General features: G+C 63.7%; 1 protein-coding gene across 5 annotated transcripts in view; it reads left to right on the forward strand.

Moving 5' to 3' along the window:
• SHANK2 (SH3 and multiple ankyrin repeat domains 2) overlaps positions 1 to 22,316 on the forward strand; it is a 399,303-nt gene that overhangs the window by 257,202 nt on the left and 119,785 nt on the right. The window lies entirely within an intron of this gene.

Genomic DNA, 22,316 nt, shown 5'->3' on the forward strand with positions numbered 1-22,316 from the left:
TCAACAAAGTGTCTCTGGAGTGCTGACTTCCATGTCTGAAAAGTCTTGGGTTTCCAAGCTCTCGCCGTGCTGAGCTTTCCCTCTGCACCGTGGAGGCACTGCCTCCCTGTCATGCTGGTGAGTGGTCACCAAGCTGCCCCCTCTCATCCCACGGTCAGTGGCCGCTCGTGCTCTTCTCTAGACATTTGTAGCAACGTCAGGTTTCCCCTTTCCCTGAAGTTTTGTGACGCTGGACCCCGCGAGGGGCTCTGCATCCATGGTGCTCAGTGTGCTGGCGGCTGCTTCAGCTCGGAGAGGAGCCGTTTAGTATCCCTCAGACACATTCTTACCTGGGTCCAGCCTTGCAGTGCAGCGGGCTAAGCTACCACCCATGACACCAGCATCCCATATGAGCATTGATTCAAGTCCCGGCTGCTCCACTTCCGATCCAGTTCCCTGCTAATGCACCTGGGAAAGCAATAGACAGCCAAGTGCTTGGGCCCCTGCACCCACGTGGGAGACCTGGGTGGAGCGCCTGGCTCCTGGCTTCAGCCTGGCCCAACCCAGGCCATTGTGGCCATTGAGGGAGTGAACCAGCAGATGAAAGACCTCTGTCTGTCTCTGCCTGCGTCTCTATAAGTCCGCCTCTCAGATAAAGAAGGAAATCTTCGTAAAACGAAACAAACGTCCTCACCTCTCCCAGCTCGGTCTTTCTGGGATGGATTCCTGTCTGACCACCCGAGTTCAGCCCGCTCCTCACTCGTCCTAGTTTGCTGCCTCTGCCTTTTGCTCTGTGCTCTGGGGCGTCCCCTCAGTGTCCACCTGTGTTTGTCAATCACACAGCTGTTGCGCAACAGATTTCCTTTTGGGGAGGGGGGAAGGGGGCTTCATGTTAAAGCTTGAGAGGCATGGCCTCCGGAGGCTGGAGAACAGGCCAGACGGGGGTGCGTGGGCAGTCCCAGGGCAGAACCCAGGCTGACACAGCTCCCTCCAGGCCCAGCATCGGGGGAGAAGCCCAATGGTGTGTCCTCTCCTGCTCCCGCCAGGACCTCCCACCCAGAGGCAGGCACAGGCCTGAGGGACAGCAGCTGGGCCCAAGTTGGACAGGGAGGGGTTGGTGCGCTCTTGTGTTGAGGTGAGCGCGCTGATGGCCAGGTCACAGAGCCGTGATGGGCAGCACAGGCCCCGGGAGGCCAGGTCAGGCTGCTCTGGACGGGAAGGAGTGCGTGTGATCAGGGAGGGGGGCGAAGGGTGTCCTTGTTCCCCCAGGTTCCCCGCTGGCCTCCTGTGACCCCCAACAAGGTCACTTGCACTCTGCCCCTCCTTGTGCACCTGAGAATCACCACTGGCGATTCTGCTGGCATCGCGGCACTTTGCGACTTCAGCCATAGAGGTTATGAGGCCCGGGGCCATGCGCAAACCTGGCCGCCTGCCCTCTGTCCTCGGCTCCCATGCCCGCAGGTCCAGCAGCCTGTGGATCTGTGCTGAAGGTGTCCAGGCTGGTCTCCCCCACAGCAGCCTGGCAGAAGTCTCCTAAGTAATCGAGCAATGACTAAAGTCTGCGAGAGGATTGCGTATGCAAATACTACACCATTTAGAGAGCTTTTTAAAGTTTATCTCATAGGCAAAGAGAGAGAAAGAAAGACAGAATTCCCATCTGCTGGTTCATTCCCCAAGTGCCCTTGCCAGCCAGAACTGAGCCAGGCTGAGGCCGGGAGCTGGGAGCCCAAGCCAGGGCTCCCAGGTGGGTGTCAGGGACCCAGCGTCTTGGGCCACACTGGCCCGAGTGTCCACACTGGCGGCCTAACCCCTGTGCCAGTCACCCACCCCACGTCGCTGTTTATAAGGGCATCCAGCTTCCCCGGGCTTTGGTAACTTTGGGGGTCCTGGGACCTTTCCCCACAAGCACTGAGGGGCAGCCGTCAATGTCCAGGTTGCGGGCTGGGTTGTGAGCCCCTCCATGGCCAGGGGCTACCGACTGGGCTAGGGCAGGCCTGCTGTCTCCAGAACTCAGCCACGCTGAGTGTGCTCTGCCCACCGTGGCTCGCACCTGTGCCCGCACCAAGGCGAGGGGGGCTGTGGCTCAGAGCCTGTGGAGACAGCAGGTGGTGGCCGGTGGGTGAGAGGGAAGGGCAGGGGCCCCTGTTGGGCCCGGGTGCCCTGCTCTCCCAGTCTGGGGCTCTCACAGAGGCGGAGGCTCTGGGGCAGGCCGTCCATGCTCCCAGAAGCCCAGGCGCTCTCGTAGTGGGCTTCTCCGTGGGGCCAGGAGGAGGCCTGGTGGTCCCCGCGTGGGGCTGGGAGCCGAGTCCCTCGCCACAGGGAGGCTCCTGGCTCAGAGCATCCCCAGGCCACATTTAGTGCATTTCCCAGGTGGCGAGTGGGTGTCTGGGAGGGGGGAGCACAGGCAGCCAGGCAGGGACGGTGAAGCCACAGAGGAGGCGCGGGGGAGGCTGGCATTCAGGCGCACCTCCAGGCTGCACCCAGCCAAGCTGCCCTGTGGCCCCCAGCGCACACCCACAGGGTCTGGGGCGGAGCAGTGCCAGGTGCACCTGCCCAGTTCTCCATGACAATGGAGCGGTGCCAACTGCAGCTCGGGAGGCTGGGAGTGGCACAGGAGTCTCTGGGCCGCTCCGCAGCCCGAGGGGAGGTTCACGCCCGTTCTCCCTGGAGTTTTCCCCGTTCACTGACCCCTCACCCACCCTCTTGAGCCCCTGTCTTAACTTGGTGCTGATGGGTATAATTTGCCGGCTTCCATGGTGGGAACATTCCCACCCGGTCGGTGTCAGGCTGCCAGCTGGGAGGAGAGGCCCGCGGCTGGGCTCTCAGAAGCCAGGGGAGCCGGCTACAGCTCACCCTGGGCCGGCCGACAGCCGCATCTCTCTGCCTCACCTTCTCCAGCCTCGGCATCTGGGCTCAGGGTGTGACGTGGGTGAGTCCCAGTCATGGAATCAGCTCTGCACATCTTGAGTTGCCAGTGGTTCGCAGCCAACCTGGCAGGGCCTGGGTCTGGGAGTTCAGGCGCCAGGGCCCAGGTCCCAGCTGACACCACCGGCCTACAGGTGCCTCAGTTTCCCAACTGTAAGACAGCGTTACCATCCCCACGTTTGCTTTTTTTTTTTTTTTTTTTTTTTTTGGTCAGGAAGATTTAGACAGTGAGAGAGAGACAGGAAGAAAGGTCTTCCTTTCCATTGGTTCACCCCCCAAATTGCCGCTACAGCCGGCATGCTGCGGCTGGCGCACTGCACCAATCTGAAGCCAGGAGCCAGGTGCTTCCTCCTGGTCTCCCATGCGGGTGCAGGGCCCAAGCACTTGGGCCATCCTCCACTGCCTTCCCGGGCCACAGCAGAGAGCTGGACTGGAAGAGGAGCAACCAGGACAGAATCCGGCGCCCCAACTGGGACTAGAACCCCAGGTGCCAGCACTGCAGGCGGAGGATTAGCCAAGTGAGCTGTGGCACCAGCCTCGCTTCTGATCATAAACTTCTACATATTGGGCCTGAAAGTGCCAGGACCCCCAGCCAAAGGCACTGCTGGTGAACTTGCCTCGGACAGGGCTGGGGGTCCAGGGCCCACCAACATGAGGGATGGGGCCCAGGCATGGCCCACCAGTGAGACTGTCAGGCCCAGGGTCTCTGCTCCAGGGAGGAGACAAGGAGTTCAGTTGTGGAGGTGGGTGTCCCCAAGGCTGCGCCTGGACCCTGCGGCTCTCGGGAAGTGTCCGTGTCCATCTCCACCTGTGGCTGGGGTCTGGTGCTTTGGGAGCCCAGGGAGAGGCAAGCAGAGGCTGACTCAGTGGTCCCAGGGCCAAGTGCGCAGCTGAGGGGCTGATCTGCTTCGCTCCCTGCGTCCTGTGCCTGCACACTGCTTCTCCCGGCCAGGACCTGCCCTGCCTTCTCATTTGTCTCCTCCTGCCTGCCACCTGCCATCGGGGGCTTGGGGAGGAGGTGAGGGAATGGCTGGGTGGGCAGGTGGACATGTAGGTGTGGGGATGGGCAGACAGACAAGTAGGTCAGTGGGTGGGTGGATGGGGGTAGATGGGTGGGTGGATGGATGGATGGATGGATAGGGGTGGATGGGTGGATGGGTGGATGGGTGGATGGGTGGATGGATGGATGGGGGGTGGAGGAGTGGGATGCCTGATTGGGTCTGTCCATGACAGAGGGTGAAGAAGGTGTCGGGATTGGGTTGCATGTTCAGGCCTGTCCACGGAGAGTACCAGGCACGTTGTCAGCACTCAGTAAACCCCACGAGGAAAGGAGGGCACGCCCCGGCCTGGTGTGAGGAGAGACTCGTGGGCCCAGCACCAAGGAGCTGGTCAGGGACAGTGTCCAGTGTAGTCTGAGGAGCTGCAGCTGCCGTCTGCCCCGCCCAGAGCTCGGCTGCCCTGTGCCCTCCGTGGCCCCCGTGCCTGTTCTCTGAGTTACAAAGAGACGCAACCCGTCCAGGTCTCTGGGGACGCAGCTCAGAGAACCTTCCCTTATCAGGACTAGAGACCTCCGCCAGCCCCCAGCAGGGGTGGGCTCCTCTGGACACAGGCTGATGGACAGCTGCCTCCACGAGCCCTGGTCAAGGTGGAGGCCGGCGAGGAGACGGAGACCTCCCATCCCAGGTCCCCTGGCCCAGAGTGGGCCTGTGGGGCCCCGGCCGCTTGGGCGTGGGCTTGGCTTGGTGATGCGGGAAGGGGAGGCACTGGAGAGAGCTCTGTCCTGGGCCAGAGGAACTGAGTTCCGAGGCAGGGACCCGGCTGGAGGTGGGGGCCGGCCCTGCCCCACATGTTGTGAGCATGACGCCACGGCAAGCCCTGGGGCTCCCAGAGGGGCCGGCAGGGGCCAGGGCCAGGAGAGGGGGTGCTTGGATGCGCTACCTAGACTTCAGAGCAGGTTGGAGGCCAGGGCCTGGGGGTGGGCTCAGGAAGGACCCTAGACCGGCACCCAGGGTCCCTGTCTGTGAAATGCAAAGTAAAAGCCCCGCCTCCTTCCTCTGCGTTGCAGCCGGGAGGGACGCTGGAGGGCGCTGGGGCAGAGGACATGTGAGTGACCACAGGGCCGCGGCCTGGACAGGCAGGGTGGGGGGCACAGTGCTGTGCCTCCAGCCCGTGCTGCTGACCATGGTGCTCCCCTGGCGGGGGCGGGGGGGAAACATCAGAGCCGGGGCCTCCCAGGAGACCAGAGCAACCCTGGTGTTGGATCCCCATGAGGAAGGAGCTCTCGGATGTACAGAAGGACCAGGGACAGGGACCTCGGGGCCTTGGCCCACCCTTCCCCTCCCCGCTCCGAGATGCATGTGTGGTCCTCAGGGTCATGACCCTGAGAGATGAAGGGGGCCCCTTTAGATGCCAGGAAGTTAAGGATCTTGGGTTACCTGGCCCCGCACGCCGTCTCACGTCTCCTCGCGCGAGGGGGGGTTTTTGTCGGCGGAGAGGGCTGCAGCCACAGGGGCTGGAGAGGCAGAGAAGGCCCCCGCCCCGGAGCCCCGGCCGTGGGAGCGCAGCCCTGCCCGTGCCTGGCTCCTGTCCCCGTGACAGCCGCAGGGCGCATTTCTGCCGTGTGAAACCGGCAAGTTTGTGGCCGTGTTCTAGCACTCGTGGGACGCTCCCACGGCCCGGCACGTGCCCGCCAGCTGACACAGGTCTCCGCGGGCGGCCAGACACAGACCCGGCAGAGGGCGAGCCGGTGCGGGAGCAGTTCAAAACAGCAAAGGCTGCAGGGGACAAGGGCGGCTGCTGAGTTAAATGGGGACACTCAGGTGACCGCCCTGAGAAGGTGAGAGCTGAGCCAGGACTTGGGGAAGGAAGAGAGGGCACGGGTGTCAGGTCCTGAGTCACGGCCGAGCCCAGTGAGGACCGCAGGGCTGCGGGAGGTGCCACCTGATAGGACGGCCCCGCGTGGGGCAGCTCGAGGCGGGGCCCCCTCTGCAGCTGCCCTGCCTGTGGCCTGTGGACCCGGCTGCTAACCCCCCGTTCCTGCTTGGCGACTCCTGACCCCTCAGGTGTCGGTGACCTCCGCAGCCCGTGTCCCTGCTCACTGTGTCCTCCTGCCCCTTGGTGCCTTTTCCCCTCCGTGTCATTTTCTTCCCTCCTGGCTTCCCGTGCGTTGGGACCAGGGTGCTCCCCGGCTCCAGGCCAAGAGCTGGAGGCTGCCTTGCTCTGTGTGTGGCCCTGCCGGGCCTGGGCCAAGCCCTCCTCCCGTCCACTCTCCTCTCTGGCCCCGTGTCTTCACTGGGTTTGTACAAAGCAGCAGTGTGTGCCCATCCGTCTCAGAGAATAGCCTTAAAGTCAGTATGGCCCAGCCGTTGCCACCGCCCAGAGGGATACTGGGCCTTGCTGGTCGTGCCCTCCAGCCTGTCGGCACCGCCACCTTGTCCTTCCCTGATTGAACTCCCATGTGAGTCTGGGACCATGGCGAGTTCCTCCAGGCACACCATCCTGCAGGCTGCTGGGGACCCAGGCTCCCAGCTTGGCTTGTGGGCGACCTCCTCCTTCTTGGCCGCCGGTACCCAGCGGGTTTCCTCCTGGCAGGTAGCTCAGCCACTTCCTGTTGGTGATTCCAGCAGCACCTCCCAGGACACGCCTCCCTGCACCCCGGGGGCATCCCTCCTACCAGATTGGCCCCCTGGGTGAAGGAGGTGGAAACTGCCTCACACTCTCACCTGAGCTCCCAGGGCTCTGAAAGAGGCCACGCCCCTCGTGGGGAGCCAGCCACGCCCCAGATGCAGTCCCTACACATTTCAACCGGAAGGCGCCAGACCCTGCACTTGTGAGGCTGGGCGAGGTCCAGGGGTCCGCCGGCGCGTAGCCTGCGTGCTGAGCACTGCAGGGCTGCCTGACGTTTCCCTCCCCTGATGAGAGCCCCGACCAGGAAAGGGCGGAGCTCTGAGGCGTCCGTCACTGCCCTTACGACACAGCTGCGGGCCACTGCAGGGAGAGGAGAGGCTTCGTTTGGCTGTGGCTGTGGAGGTCAGGGCCAAGGGCAGTGTCTGGTGAGGGCTTCTTGGAGCACATGGCATCTGTAGCGGGAGCTGGGAAGTGTGTGTGTATCCATCTGGTCTCAGTGCCCCCTTGGTCCTGGGGGGTCCACCCAAAGCACCATCGTGGGGTTCGGCTTCCACTCAACACCACCAACGTGTAACTCTGGGGAGAGAGCTCCGTGTGAGTTTGCAGTGGACAAACCGTTTTGGGACCGTAGCAGGTCTGAGTCCCCACTTCCTGTTCCCCCCAGGGCACCCTGCGAGGGGCTGCTCAGGTAGGCGGCCGAGAATGACCTGGGTCTGCTCCGTCACGGGGGCCGAGGCTGAGCCACCAGCGTGGCCAGGTGCTGCCTCGAGGCCCCAGGGACCCCGCTTCCTTTTGTCCCTTTCCGGGCTGCAGATCTGCGGGACGCTCCCCTCGCAGGCTGAGGCTACGGCTGCACCCTGCTGCTGCTGTTTGTCACTATCACGGCCTGCCTTGGACCGGACCTTACAGAGGATCAGTTGCTGGGCTCCGTCCGCTGGGCGGCCTGGGATGGTGATGTCTTCGTGCAGAAGCTGCTGACCTGGTGGCTTCCACCGCCAGGCGTTGCCACGACAAAAGGGGCCCCGTGGTGAGGGGCAGAGAGGAGGGGCAGGAGGCTGCAGGTGTTTCTCCAGTGCCCGGAGCTAAGACGCCCCCCAGCAGCTGACGTCACTGTTCAGCCCTCCCTCTACGCAGGGCGCCCACGGAGCCGCTGCCTTTTGAGTGGGTGATTGGCTGGGCTCCCCCTACTGACCAGAGTTGCTTCACCCACCGGAGGAGGGGCTTTGCAAGGAGAGAAGGGGCGGGACTTCTGCGGTCCCCGTGCCAGTGTGCCCCCAGCTTGAACCTCGCCACCAGGACAGGGCCTGGATCTGGTGAGTCATCGTGAGATGGCTGGAGACACCCCCACCCTGTGTTAGCTACAGGGGAGCAGGGTGGGCAGGGCACAGGGCGGCTGAGTCACAGCCCCTAGGGACGTCCACGTCCCAAAGCCCAGGACCCATGGATCTCAGTCCTCCCTGGCCAGGGAGATTAAGGTTGCCGATACAACCTCATCCTGTGACCTTGAATTTAGGGTTGGCTGAAGGCCCGGGACAGGGTCCCTGTGAGATCAAAGGTCAGTGGCAGAGGGAGGGAGGCTGTGAGGCCGGGGCAGAGGGTGGAGTGATGGATTATTTGGGGGTGAGGATGTCTGGTACAGGCGAAAAGCAGACGGTCTGTGAACCCCACTGGAAGGCCCCCTGGAGCCTCCGGAGGGAAGTGGCCCCCTGGCACCTTGATTTTAGGCTGAGAGACTTCTGGCCTGCAGAAGTGAGAGAGGTGGGACCCTGAGCAGGCTGCCCCACATCCTGTGCCCCAGGGCTTGCCGTGTGCACAACATGCCTGGCAGCATCAGGCCAGCCGTGAGCACGCCGCTCCAGGGAGCTGTGGTCCCGCATCATAGATGGCGGAGCCGAGGCCACAGAGCTTCTGGCCTCTTGCACCTTGCCAGGAAGTTTGGCAAGAGGACTTGGCTCCTGTCCCAGACTGTGCCGACTACATCCTGCCCACTCCAGCCCGACACACACACACTGGCCTCCAAGGGGCCCCAGGCTAGGACTTGAGTCACGGACTCCTGCCCTGGCCAGGAACTCCCACCAAGCACCCGGCCATGAGGGGTTGACATGGCTGCCACAGGCCCCCCAGACTGGCCTGTATCCAGGAACAGAGGTGTTTTCAGAGATGCACAGGGAAGAGCTGGGCCAAGTGAGGGGTGGACTCAGTTGGTGCCTGGAGCAAAGCTGACCCTGGTCAAGTGTGCTGTCATGGACGGCGGCCGGCCCCACTCCCTTCCTGGTCAGGTGCTCAGGTTCCCCATCTCGCCCTGAGCTGGGAGCTGGGCCTGCTGGGCTGGGTGAGGGTGCTAGCGTGTCAGGGACCTCTGGAAGCTGCGGGCATGGGCCCATGGGGAGCAGCCCAGCTGTGTTGTGTGGACCATGGTCCTCTGCAAGCCGGGGGCTTCCCTGTAGACAAGCCCACCTCCACTCGGAGAGTTGCCCTCCCAAGCCGTGGGCAGCTGCAGCATGGCCTGGGCTGCTCTAGGAACCAGGCAGCGGGAGACGACAGGTTCTGAGGCCAGCAGCCCGGAGGCAGGGTGTAGACAGGGTTGGCTCCTGGGCTCAGAGGGAGAGCCCGTGCCATGTCTTCGTCCATGATCCTGGGCTTGGGGCTGCGTCCCTCCAGCCTCTGCCCGTTTGTCTCTGAGGGTTCTCTTACGACTGCTCTCACTGGATGTGGGCCCCGCCTGGGGTCGGGTTGGGGGTGGGGTCTCATTGCCACCCTCTGGCATCTTAGCGACATCCTAAGAGACCTTCTCTCCAAGGGGGACTTTCTCCTTGAGGTCCTGGGACACTGTTCAGCCTGCCCCTCCCCCATGTGTGTCCTCACTCCGGTGCAGGTGTGCCCAGGACTGGGCCTGCCCTCCCCCCCTCCTTTCTGGCCCCTTTTCCCAGGGGACTCTCGCTAAGGCCCAGCTCACAGCTTGGGGTCCCACGGAGGTGGCTGTCGCATCGTGGGCCTCACAGGTTTGGGGACAGGTCGCCCATGTGCTGGCAAGTGGATGTCTAGTGTCCAGGGAGAGACACCCATTCTGGCCTCACTCCATGGGCCAGGGCCCACAGGGAGAGGCCTGGCCGGGCGGGGTCAGGGGTCAGGCAGCAGTGGACTCGGGTCTCAAGAACATGGAGAGTGCCCTTGTGTGTCCACACGTACCAGGCTCTGTCCCAGGCCTGGAGGCCCCTGTCCCAGTGGATAGGCCCAGAACATACCGGAAACCAAGGGCTCACTCTAGACACTCCCCAGTGCCAGGGGTGGGTAGATCAGGCACAGAGGGTGCAGCATAGCTGTACGCAGCAGCAGGTGGCCACAGGTGCCACTCCGGCCCGACCTCCTGGGCCCAGCATGCTGGGACACGGTGGTCCGTGGTGCTGACTATGGGGGACGGCAGGCCCACTGAGGCCTCCACCCTGCCAAGCAGAGGCACTGCCCAGACGGCCACATGTCCCAGAGCGGAGGCTGGGGGCCCAGGCTGGGGGCAGGCCGCCCCTCTGCGCAGCAGCTCCCGCCTTGGTCGGGTGCCCAGCTCCGCCCCTTGCGGCTGTGTGGTCACTGGATCCCCTAGGCCCTGCTCATGTGTAACCTGTGGGAGAGACGGGCACCTCCCTCTGAAGCTGGCAGGTTGTGAGCGCTCGAGGCTGGCGGAGGCCATGGCTGCTGCTGCGCCCTGGAGCTGGGAAACCCAGGTGGCCACCTGTAGGCGGCCCTGTTCTTCCTGAAGTCTGCCCCAGTCTACCCTGACTGAGGGGGGGAAGTGCGCCGGGGTCGCAAAGGGGACAGGGAGGCCGGGGTCTTCACGGACCAGCTCCTTCTCCAGAGGGAAGGAAGGAAAACATCGGCGTGGCCCGGCCTTGCGGGCAGGGCGTGGGACCAAGCCGACTCCAGTTGGAAGACACCTGTGCGGGTGAACCAGGAGCCGGCAGATCTGAGAGCAGGGGAGGAGCGGCGGAGAGCGAGGCTGCCGTGAGACGGCTGGGTGGGGCAGGCCGGAAGCACTCCGGTTGTGATGCAGGATGACGGGGGAGGGGCGTGCAGGAGACGAAGGAATCTTGGCCCACGGGGGAGCCATGAAGGAAGGAAGCCGGCTGGGGCCGGGCCGGGCAGCGTGGGGCACTGCAGTCCAACAGGCAGCCTGTCCTGCGTGGGACCAATAGCTGTGGCCGGAAACAGGCACGGTGCCAGGGGTGGCTCAAGCGGAGAGAGGGAGGGGACGGGAGGGGCAGAGCCCCCTGCAGAGAAGGGGCCAGGGCAGGGGCCGGCACCCTGCTCTCAGGGCGACAGCACGGCTCTGTGGACAGTCGGGCGATTCCCTGGCAGAAGCGGGATGCGGGCACCAGGCTCTCTCCAGCTCTGAAGTACGCAGGGCCTGGCTGTGCCATGTACCCTGTCACTGGCACTCTGGGGACATCCATCGTGGCCTTTCCGGGGTGGATGGCAGTGAGGTTGTCTGGAAAACCGCCCTGCCCGCTCTCGTGTTGGAGACATGGAGCAGGCAAGGCCACGGCCACGGCCGCCTTCCAGATCCCAGGTGACTGTCACTTGGAGGCCCAGCCCGAGCCCTAGGAATGTGTAGAAGTAAAGACACTGCCCTCAGTGCAACCCAGGGGAGGCAGGGCGCTGCCTGTGGGCCCTGGAGCCGCTCTGCATGGCTGCCTGCAGTGGCCAGAGCCCCAGTTGCTGCCATCTGAGTGTCCCCCAGGAGACACTTGGTGGCAAGTAGCAAAAGCCCCACCAATGATGGCTGAGCCCACACCGCGAATGCCAAGGGAGTGTTTGGCCAGCATTTGTCCCATGGGCCAGTAGCTTTTCCACCGGCCTCTTGTCCTTCCCCTCGTGGTCACAGAATGGCGGCTGTAGCTCCAAGTATTGCATCCTCTTAGCAAATTGTGTGCCGGAGCATGGGGAAGAGGAGGGGCCAGGAAGCACTCCCTCCATCCCCACCCCTCTGGCTTCAGTCTTTTCCAAGGCCCCAGCATCCTCGCTGTTGGGTCTCATTGGCCGGAGGAGGCAGGCTCGGGGAAGAAGGACCAGGTGTAGGGGATGAACAACGCACAGCCCCTTCCCTCCCGGTATACAGTGTCCCACGACGGGCAGCAGCAGGGGCCTCCCTGAAGTGGTGGCTGTTGGGGTGGGCTTTGAGGAGTGCGTAGGAGTTGGGCAGCTAGAGGCCGCAAGCGTCACCACGGAGCAGCCAGCAACAGAGGCCGGCTCAGCGACACGACGTCTCAGGGCACGGCGCCACAGCACTAAGCACACCGGGCTCACCGGGAACACTTGGGCACGAGGCCCTGTGCTGAATGCGAGGCGCGGGCTTTGCCTCACCCTCAGCTTCCTCCCTCCGAGCCCCTCCCCTCCCTGGCGTTGGCACTGATGGTGTCTGGCCCTCTGTTTCCAGTGTGGGTGAGTCCTTCCATGTGGAGCAGGATCCACCCATGGAGCCTGTCCCGGGCGCTGTCCCGGCAGCCGGGGTGCTGACAGCGCAGCAGTCAGCGGGTGCCCCCCCCATGGGGCCTCCTCTCCTGGTCACTGCACTGGCGTTGCCGCTGCTGTGTGCTGCTGTGAAGGTGGCTCGGCCCCTCTGTGCCTCCCGCCCCTCACCTGCCCAGTGCCCAGCACAGCTGCAGGCAGTTGAACGCACTCAGCACCCAGGAGACCACGAGCCGTGCTAATGACCAGCTGCATTATTAATTAGCGCTTTTAATCCTTGCGCGTTGCACCGGAACTCGTGTCCCTGCTCGGAGTGGATGCTGCGTGGAGAGCTCCACGCAGTGAAGCAGGCAGCACCCGTGCCAGCCTCCGCCGCCGTGCCAGGGCAGCCCAGAGGGGCCCTTGCTTCCCACGGCACGTCCTCTGCGTGTCTGCCCTGGAGCGCGGCGTTACCAGGCCAGGTGCACCTGCACCTGCACACGCCGTGCCGGGGTGGGGGTGGACTGACTCTTTCCTGGCACTCGTGTGTGTGTGTGTGTGTGTGTGTAGGCTCCCACTCTGTAGAACTTGTCTTTGGAAGCTGCAGCCCACAGGCCAAACCAGGGCCAATGCTGCTTTTGTGCATGAAGTTGTTTGGGAACCCAGCCCCGCCCATTCACTCCATGTTGTCATGGCTGCCCCTCTGCCACGACCAGCACAGGGGTCCCCTGAAGCCAGGGCCGGTCACTCAGCAGGCCTTCCCAGCCTGTGCAGGCCACACACAGAGCCCCTCTCTGAGGTCTTCAAGGGTTTCACCGTAAAACATGGCGCCCTCGTACCTTGAGCATCTGTATGTTTTCGTTTAGATTCATTTGTATTTGAAAGATGCAGACAGAGAGAAAAGGCCTCCACCCACTGGTCCACTCCCCAGATGCCCGAAACAGCCAGCGCTGAGCCAGACCAAAGCCAAGAGCCTAGGACTCCATCTGGTCTCCCACATGGGCGGCAGGGACCCAGTCCCTGAGCCGCCCAGGGCGCCTTAGCCGGAGGCTGGAATGGGAAGCGGAGGCAGGACTTGACCAGGCATTCTGACGTGGGCACCCCGGTGGCGTCGGAACCACTGTGCCGAACCCCCGGCCTGCCGAGCTGCACCACACCGCCCCCTTGCAGAAACATCCACACTCGTCCTGTGCCCAGCCAGGTGGGGGCAGGCTGATGGCCAAGGGTGCCCAAGAGCAGCTCCCGGCCTCAGGGACCCCAGGGCCTCTCAGCGTAGACAGCACAGCTGCCCAGGTGGGGCACTGTCTCAGGGGGGAACCTGTGGGTGCAGGGCGAGCCCCCTAGCCCCAGGTTCCCTCTCTCCAGGTATGGGGCCACAGTCGATGCCCACACTGCCCCTGACTCCCGTGGGAAGGGAGGTGGCTCTGGTTTTTTTTTTTTTTTTTTAAGATTTATTTATTTTATTTGAAAGTCAGAATCAGAGTTACACAGAAAAAGAAGGAGAGGCAGAGAGAGAGAGAGGTTTTTTTTTTTTTTTTTTTTTTTTTTGACAGGCAGAGTGGACAGTGAGAGAGAGAGACAGAAAGGTCTTCCTTTTGCCGTTGGTTCACCCTCCAATGGCCGCCGCGGTTGGCGCGCTGCGGCAGGCGCACCGCGCTGATCTGATGGCAGGAGCCAGGTGCTTCTCCTGGTCTCCCATGGGGTGCAGGGCCCAAGCACTTGGGCCATCCTCCACTGCACTCCCGGGCCACAGCAGAGAGCTGGCCTGGAAGAGGGGCAACCGGGACAGGATCCGTGCCCCGACCGGGACTAGAACCCGGTGTGCTGGCGCCGCAAGGCGGAGGATTAGCCTAGTGAGCCGCGGCGCCGGCTGTGGCTCTGGTTTTATGACCTGAGAGGGGAGTCCACTCACCCTGCCCCGGGGCTTGCGGACTGGGGGGCCTGTGCTGTGCCCACTCAGCATGGTCCTAGTGGATGAGCTTTGAGATGGACAGATGGGGCAGCTCTGGCCTTGCCATTGTAATTCAGGCAGGAAGAAGTCAGCCCCTCCCTGTGCTCACAGCAGGGGCCCAGGCGCTTGTTCTGTTTCGCTGGGGCTTCTTTTCCAGCTGAGCTGAGGTGTGAGAGCTGCCCCAGCCCCTGGCTGAGCCGTGTGGCCCTGCTGGGCAAAGCTCCTGCCTACTGTGCCGACTGTACTATGAGAAGGATTTCCGGGAGTGGCAGCTCGGGGGGCCACGGTTTTACATGGTACTGTTGGTACCATACTCAGGCCTGCAGGGGCCCGTCTGCCTGGGCTGTCCTGGTTTGAGAAGGGACAGGACAGCAGGTCACCCTGGTGACGTCACAGACGCTAACGAGAGTCCTCAACTTCAGCCTGAGTCCAAGTCCGGGAGCACCTTCATGGCCAGCCCAGACAGACTGCAGCAGCACCCTGGGGCAGGCAGGGGTCGTGCAGAGGCACTGGGGTAGAGATGAGCCTGGCCTGCAGGAGGAGAGAAGACAGTGGCCCCTGGAGTCAGGGCAGGGGACTTGCGTTTTATTCCTGGTGATGATGGGAATCTGTTGGAGCGTTTTAAGCAGGACTGATGTGGACCCCTGTGCAGGCACCAGCTGCCTCCTGAACATGGGCCTGTGGGCAGGCATCGGCTCTGTCCTGGCGCTGAAGCTGGTGGCCTGCAGACAGCTCGGCTGTTGGGGAGGAAGGGGTGTGGCACCTAGCGACCCCTTGGATTTGGGCAGCCCCTGGGTGTCCTGTGTCCTATTTGCATGAACGCCGAGGTCCTTTTTTGTTGTCCCCAGAGCTCAGCGCATCTTTCCCTGGGGTGGCAGGGGCCCCGCCAGGCCGCTGAGCTGCCTGCCCCTCCAGCACTCAGCCGCAGCTGTGTCTCACAGCGGCAGCACCAGGGACGCCCCCGGGCGGACCCCGCCAGTTTTGGGAGCATAGTGAGCGGTCCGGGTCCCTCTCGCGCGGGTGTCTGCCCTCCTCCTGTCTGCTCGAAGCTCTGCGATCAAGATTCTGCCACCTGTGAGACAGGTAGGGGGGTGTGCTCCCACTCCCCCAGGCACATGGATGTGCCTCACTGCCCCTCAGCCACGCGCACGGTGTCCCTTCCTGGGGGAGGCTGCCCTGCAGCTTCAGCGGAATGCGTGTGGCCGTCAGCTTGTGCGTCACGATTCCAGAAGGCCTGGCAGAGCGAGCTTTCTCTCCGGCTCAGAAAGTCACAACCCCTGCTGTGTGCCAGGCGCTGTGCCCAGGGCCTTCTAAGTGTGTCTCTTCTGTGTCCGGCACAGCGGGCTAGGCTGCCATTTGCAACACCTGTGCCCCGTACCTGAGCGCCGCTTCCAGTCCCGCTCCCTGCTAATGCACCTGGGAGGCACCAAATGATGGCCCAAGTACCTGGGTCCCTGCCACCCACAAGGGACACTGGGACGGAGTTCCTGGCCCTGGCTTTGGCCTGACCAACCCTGGCTGTTGCAGGCATTTGAAAAATGAAATCGCAAATGAAAGACTCTCTCTCTCGCTCTCACTCGCTCTCCTGTCTCTCCTTTCAGTCACTCTGCCTTTCTATTTATTTATTTATTTGAAAGGCGGAGTTACAGAGAGGCTGGGGCAGAGGCACAGAGAGAGAGGTCTTCCATCTGCTGGTTCACTCTGCAAACGGCCACAATAACCAGAGCTGGGCCAGTTGAAAACCAGGAGCCAGGAGCTTCTTCTGGGTCTCCCACGCGGGTGCAGGGCCCAAGCACTTGGACCATCCTCCACTGCCTTCCCAGGCCATAGCAGAGAGCTGGATGGGAAGTGGAGCAGCCGAGACTCAAACCCGTGCCCTTATGGGATGCTGGCACCGCAGTCAGCGACTTTACCTGCTACGCCACAGTGCCAACCCCCAAATAAATAAATCCTTAAAAATAATAAGAAATAGAAAAAGTCTTAAAGAAAAAAACAGATCCCACTGGGGTGCGCCATGGCTGCAGTAAGGTCCACGTTGTGTGAGTTGGGATGGGACCCTTGCCAAGGCTGTTACGTGGGCCCGGTCACGTGTGAAGTGGGCTTGGGGCGTTGGGGCGCCCCCAGGGTCCAGGCTCCCTGTGGCCATCTTGTGACGGCAGGAGGGAGCCCTGACTGCCGGGGAGCACTCTACACCCCGTCTCCAGCCGCCCCTGGCAGGTAGCACTCCTGGGTAATTTATTGCAACGTAATGAGACGCTTTAATTTGAATCAAGCTCTTTCCACGTTATTGTTTCTATTAGGGAAAACCTGTAGCGTTGCTCATCATGCCAGCAATGAGGAGGAAAACGGGCGTAATAAGCGCTGGGCGGGGCGGCTGCTCGGTTGCCAGCTTGAAGAACGGCTCCCGCAAGTGCGGGCTGGGTGTGTGGGCCCCAGGGACAGAGCGCCTCAGCCTTGCAGGGCAGGGCGCAGCCGTGGGAGCAAGAGCGAGGCCGCCGCGCGCGGCACAGCCGGGATGGCAGGAGCAGACTTGCTCTGCCGCCACGCAGCGTGCCAGGGCAGCAGGGCCTTCAGTGTGTTTCCCGTGAGGGTTGTGGCGGGGGCAGGCAGACAGGCAGGCAGCTCTGCTCGCGGGAAGCTGGATGCCCGGGGAGCCGGCACCTGTGGTCCGGGGCTAAGCGGCGAGTGGCAGATGACTTGGGAACTCCCCTGTCGCCAGCCTGCCGGGCCTTCCCCGCCCTGCCCGCCCGTGGAGCGGCCCTCTGTGCTGCCCGGCCGCCAGCTCCACCGCGGTGAGCCTGGCTGGCCGCCCACAGCCGCCGCCAAAGGCCCCGCCTGGTGCCTCTCCGCTGAGCCGGGACACCTGTGGAGCCCTCACCTCCCCGTGGAAGCGCAGTGGCCCTCTGGCAGAGCCAGGAATTTCTGGGACATCCTAGAACATCCTGCAAAAGCCACAGCCACCCCTGGGGGTTCCTCTTTCTAACCAAGCTCCAGCTCCTGCCGCCCCCAAAGTGTGGGTCCTGGGAGTGATTTGGGGGAGCTTCTCTCAGGCCTCTGCTCCCTTCCCACTGCTCCAGGAGGGAGCTGTCTTCCAGGGCTTCCTCCCGGCTCCCCCAGGCACCAGTGCCCAGTGTCCGCGGGCCTCAGGCCCTGAGCTCCAGCGGTGCCAGCCCAGGCCCTGTCAGATGTGTAGCAGACGCCCCCTCGGCACACGGGCGGCGCCCCCTCGGCACACAGGCGGTGTACGCTCGGCACACCTGGGCCTTTGAACTCCATCATCTGTGAGTAACTCACTCTCCGGCAGCGCTGTGGCCTCTGGGCAGTGTGCAGGTGGTGCCCCGCCCCCCAGGGCCTCCTGCACGGGGCGGGGTGCAGTGGCATAGGGGCTTTTACATTTGTGGATTCCCTGTGGGGCGAGAACAGGGCTGACCCGTGTGAGGGGCCGGGGGCACCAGGGGGCCCTGCTGCTCTCCACATCATGTGCTCTTTTGCCGTGGCATCTGCAGGGCCCCGCCAAACCCTGAGTCTCCGCCTCCCCTGGGATGTGCCCCGCCCCCACCAGCAGCTCTGGGCCACACCCCCGGCACACCTTCCCCGGGGGCTGGCTAATCTGACTCCAAGTCCCCTCTCCTGCCGACCCTCAGCCCTGGGTCACACACAGCGTTTTCCCGACACCTGTGTCTCCCCTGGCCTCCAGTGCCTGCGCTGTGACCTCGGAAGGCCCACCCTGCCGAGAGCGGGGGGTCGGGAGGCTCTGCCAGCTGCCTCAAGCCCCAGAGACCGCTCCCCGTGACTGGAGCGGCTCAGCCCGGCAGTGGCCCAGCCACCCGTGCAGGTGAACCCGAGGCACTCCTGCAGGTCTTAGGCCTGGCGGGCAGGGGGCAGGGGACGAAGTGGGACGGTTGCTTTCCTGTATCTTAGCCGCCACTGGTGATGGTAGGAAACGCGTGAGCCATCCTGGGCCCTGCTGAGCCCTGCATCCAAGCGTCTCGCTGCCCACCTCTGCTCCTGGACCTCGCCCTGGGTGTGTGGGCGGCCCACGCCACCCTGTGCCGTCAGCCCCTGCTGTCCTTCGGCTGCATTGCGGCCCTTTGGACATCAGGGCCAGGCACCCTCTGCGCTCCACCGCCCCTCTGTCTGAAACGTTCTCTTCCGGGTCCTCTTCCAAGCTCCTCGGCGCTTCGTTTGCATGCGAGCTTCAGCCCTGCTCCTCCAGGAAGTCTTCCAGGTCCCCTCGCTGTTCTCACGGCACCACATGCTCGGTGGCTGAATGCGTGGGCACGACCTGCCTGGGATCTGAGTTTGGGGCGGCACCGTAACATGCACCCGCCCACCATGTGCCAGGTGGACGGGAGCAAAAGCAGACGGCCCCCCCCTCAGGAGCGCGGTGGTCTGAGGTCACCATGTGAGCAGGGTCGCGGCCGCTCTGTGGACTCTAGGTTAAGCACCCGTGGTCCTTGGCATCCTTGGGCCATGGCCACACGGCTCGAGTCTCCACCCTCCTCTTTCCGTGAATGCAGTCGCTGGGCTGAGGGCCCTCCCTGAATCCAGGCGACCTCAACATCCCCAACTACCTGCATCCACAAAGCCTGATTTCCAAGCAAGGTGACGTTTGCAGATGGCAGGCGTCACTTTGGGGGCCACCGTCCCACCCACGGCACCCAGTGACCCATCCCAGGACACTGAGCCGTGTGTCCAGGCGGGGATGGCTGGACTGACAGACTGCTGGCATTGCGGCTCTCCCGGGCCCCGCTCTCAGCTCAGGTGGACCTGAGCCCCAGCAGGCAGGAGAGCACAGTGGCCGTTGACCTCAGGGCACCACCCCAGCCTGGATCCCACATCCTGGTCCTCGGGATTAAACTGCCCACCAGGGAGGCCAGGCTCGTGCCCACGCACCTCCGCCAGCACGGGCCTGGCTTCCCAGGGCTCTGCCTCTGCACCTCCTCCAGGCTCAGGTGTGGCTGCCAGGGGAGCCTGCACGGAGACGTGCACGGCTGGCAGTGCTGGCTCCTGGACGCCTGGAGGCCATGTGGCACCTGGCCACTGCCAAGAGCCACGTGATGCCGCCTGTGGCCCGCGTGTGGCGTGAGGCCTCGGGGCCCGCCACGTGGCCCCCCTGAGTTCCCACAGCCCCTCACCCCGCTGCACTTGCTCAGGGCACCACGTGCCGTGCAGTGGGACCACTGGGTGAGATCGAGCCTAGAAACCTTTAGCGGTCTCTCACAGCGCTCTGGGAGAACTGCCACGTGGGTTGTAGCTTCCGGAGGTGGGCACCTGTCACGTGGCCTACCCCCCAGCTTGGTACAAATGAGGGAAAAGTGCTCGTCGTTTCCCGGAGCCCCTTTTCATGTGTGCTGAAGCTAGCACGGTTCTGTGATGGCCGTGATGTGAATGTTGTCTTCCGTATTAGGACTGTGCACGACCTGCACAACTGTACTCGATGGGGCTGGATGCCCACCCCCTCGCCTCCCAGAGCTCCTGCTGCAGGCAAAGCAGGGTGCGTGTTGGGTTTGTCAAACGCCCTCCCCCACTGCTCACAAGACCCGTGTGATGAGAACGCCACTGCATGATTTATTTTTGTTGTTCAGTCAACAAGCACAGGTGGGTGTTGTACCAAGCAGGGAGATTCAGAGAGGAACACAGCCATCACTTGGACCCCAGGGAGCCCATGGTGACCGCCCCAGGCACGCTGGCACTTCGTGGGCTGGGGTGAGAGGGACCCAGCAGAGGCTCAGGTGAGACCCGCCCAGGAGCGGCGTGGGAGCTGTGGAGAGCTGTGAAATGGACTCCCAGCACGTTTGGAATCTGCTGGTGGGGGGCCGGCAGAGGCCGGGCAGGGCCAGGCAGGGTCGGACAGGGCGGAGGTCAGGGCTGGCTCTGGCTCTGGCTCCAGGGGCCACAGTGCATCTCTGTGGGGGCGGGCGGACAGCCCAGGGAGACTCGTCTCTCCTCTCAGAGCAAGTTTGGGCACCATCAACCAGCAGAAGGCGCCTCCCAACTTCTCGTGTCTGGGACGGTCCCTGGGAGGGGTGGAGGCCCAGTGTGGCCCCACGGGGGAGGGGACCCTGCAGAGCTCTGACTGCTGGGCAGAACCCGCCTGGGCTCTCCCATCCAGGGCGTCCGAGGGCCCGGGCATCAGCACTCAGCCCCGTGGAGCTCCTGCTCGCTAGGTCTCAGTGGGAAGCCAGGGATTGTCCCAGAGCTTTCTCCACGTGGGGCCTCTGCCCCCCCCACCCCGAGTCCTGCCTGGGCACTGGGAACAGGGGAGGGGGGAGCTCCCCCACAGTGGCCCCTGCAGACCCTGTCTCGCCCGCGCCCTCCTCGTAACCCTCACAGCAGAGATGGTTTTGCTCCCCCTCTGCAGAGAGGGAGGCTGAGGGTCTGAGCTGGGAAGGACTCAGTGAGATGGGTGCTGGGGGGCGGGGCCACATTCCAACCGGAAGTCCCTCTTGGGAAGAATGTTGAAGCAGCAAGGAGTCCTCTGAGAGCCGGGGGTCGGGGGTGCGGTCACAGTTGTACAGGAACAGGCGCTAGACGGGGTGGGAGGGCCGGATGGGACCCAGGAGGAGGCGGGGTCAGCCTACGCAGGTGTCACCACACACAGCGTACACCAGGCATGGCTGAGGGCAGTGGATGGGTCTCGTTTCCACCCCCTCCTAAGGGTCCCCCCAGGCATGTGGCTTTAATTTTGCGAATTGTACAGAGCAGGGCTCTGGGGCTCCAAAGGTCAGAGTGACCTTGAGGTCAGAGCAAAGCGGGGTTTGAACTCAGCTCTGTGAAGCCAAAGCTGGAGTCCTCGCCCAAGACCATCGTGCAGCCAGCAGGTGCACAGGTCATGGGAGCAGGAGCAGGAAGTGATGCCTGTGGGCTTTACCACGCCAGGTCTGGACAGCAGGTTCTGCAGGTGGGGCACCTGACAGGTGCACCCCAGAGCTGGGCAGAGGCAGGTGGCCCAGGACCTTGGGTGGGGCCTCATCCTTCCAAGTGGCAGGGGCGACTCTTGCACAGTGGAGGGTGGAGGGTGGGTGGAGCACTGTGGCTTTTGGGGTCTTTAAGGAACCTTTCCATGGAGCAGGCTCCCAGAGGGGTCTGCACCTGCTCAGCCACCAGGTGAGCCCCAGGCAGGGTGGGCTGCCTCCCCTCCAAGAAGCTGGGAAGAGAGGGGTGGCCAGCAGGGTTACCCCGAGGGATGGGAGTCTGTCTTGGGAGGTGGGGCTATGGGAGAGAGGTCAAGGGCCCTGGTGGGGCAGGGGAGCCCTTGCAGAGTCCCTCATCGATGTCACAGGGCCCTGCCCCCAGCCCTCCTCCTGTGGCTGCCCTCAGCGCTGACAGTGGTTATGAGGATGGCTCCCTGGGGTGCTGTCACAACACCGCACCATCATGGCCACAGCCACATCCCACTCTGCGGAGATCCTGCAAGGCCGCGAGCGTGTCCCCAGGGAGCCCGTCCCGGACCGTGCCGCGGCCCCTCGCTGCTGGTCCCAGGTGGGCTGCAGGGGACGAGGCCGAGAGGGACTCAGGACCACACCCGGCTCCTGCACTCCGCAGCCTGTCTCCGGGACGGCAGGCAGAGCTGGCATCGGGCTGCAACCTCTGCTGTGCCCCCAGAGGCCCCGCGTCTGGACAGCCTCACTGGCCAGTACCTCTGCACCGCCCTGGTGCGGGTGGGGGCGGTGGGAACAGCAGTGTGCTCTCAGCTTCGACTCCCAGCCTCTCTGAACCTCGTTGGCTTCATCTGTGAAATGGGAACCTCCGGGGGCGGCTGCCCAGGCTGGGCGTGCCGTGCTGTCACCAGCTGGCCACAGGCTGGGTCGCGAGCTGCCGTGGACGGTGAAGCCGGCATAAGCTGAAGCTGACCTCCGCCCACGGGGCCTCAGCGCTGCTCCCAACTTTGTCTCCGCCCCAGGCCTCTCTCTCTGAGGCGGGCCCCTGCAGGGCCCTCTATCTGCACTTCTGCTCCTGGGGTCCTCCCGGCCCTGACTGCTCCCGCACCAGCCCCTGGGATCCTAGGGAAAGCCCCTCCCTCAACACTCACTCCCCTCCAGGCCTGGCCAGCTCTCACTGACTTCCAGGCCGGCAGCAGAAGCCCGGGGTGCAGCCTTCCCTGTCTCTCGCCACCCCTCCCCCAGGGAGGCCAGGTTGCAGGGCCCACGGTGGGGCGGGGGTCTCTTTCTGTTCTCTCGGGGGGAGCTGATCAGATGGTGAGGTGCCCTTAGCATAAAGGAAGAGCAGGCTTTGGCAGTGGAATCCAAGTTGGAGTTTTTGGTTTCTTTGCTTTAAAAAAAGAACTGCCGTGCCAGGAGGCGGATGGTGGCCAACAGCAGCACCCCCCCCCCCCAAATCCCCTGGCACGCGCGGCCCCTACAAGAGGCCTGAGGCTTTGATATAAAATGAC

Source organism: Lepus europaeus, chromosome 7 (genome assembly GCF_033115175.1).
Source record: "Lepus europaeus isolate LE1 chromosome 7, mLepTim1.pri, whole genome shotgun sequence".
Taxonomy (NCBI): Eukaryota; Metazoa; Chordata; class Mammalia; order Lagomorpha; family Leporidae; genus Lepus; species Lepus europaeus.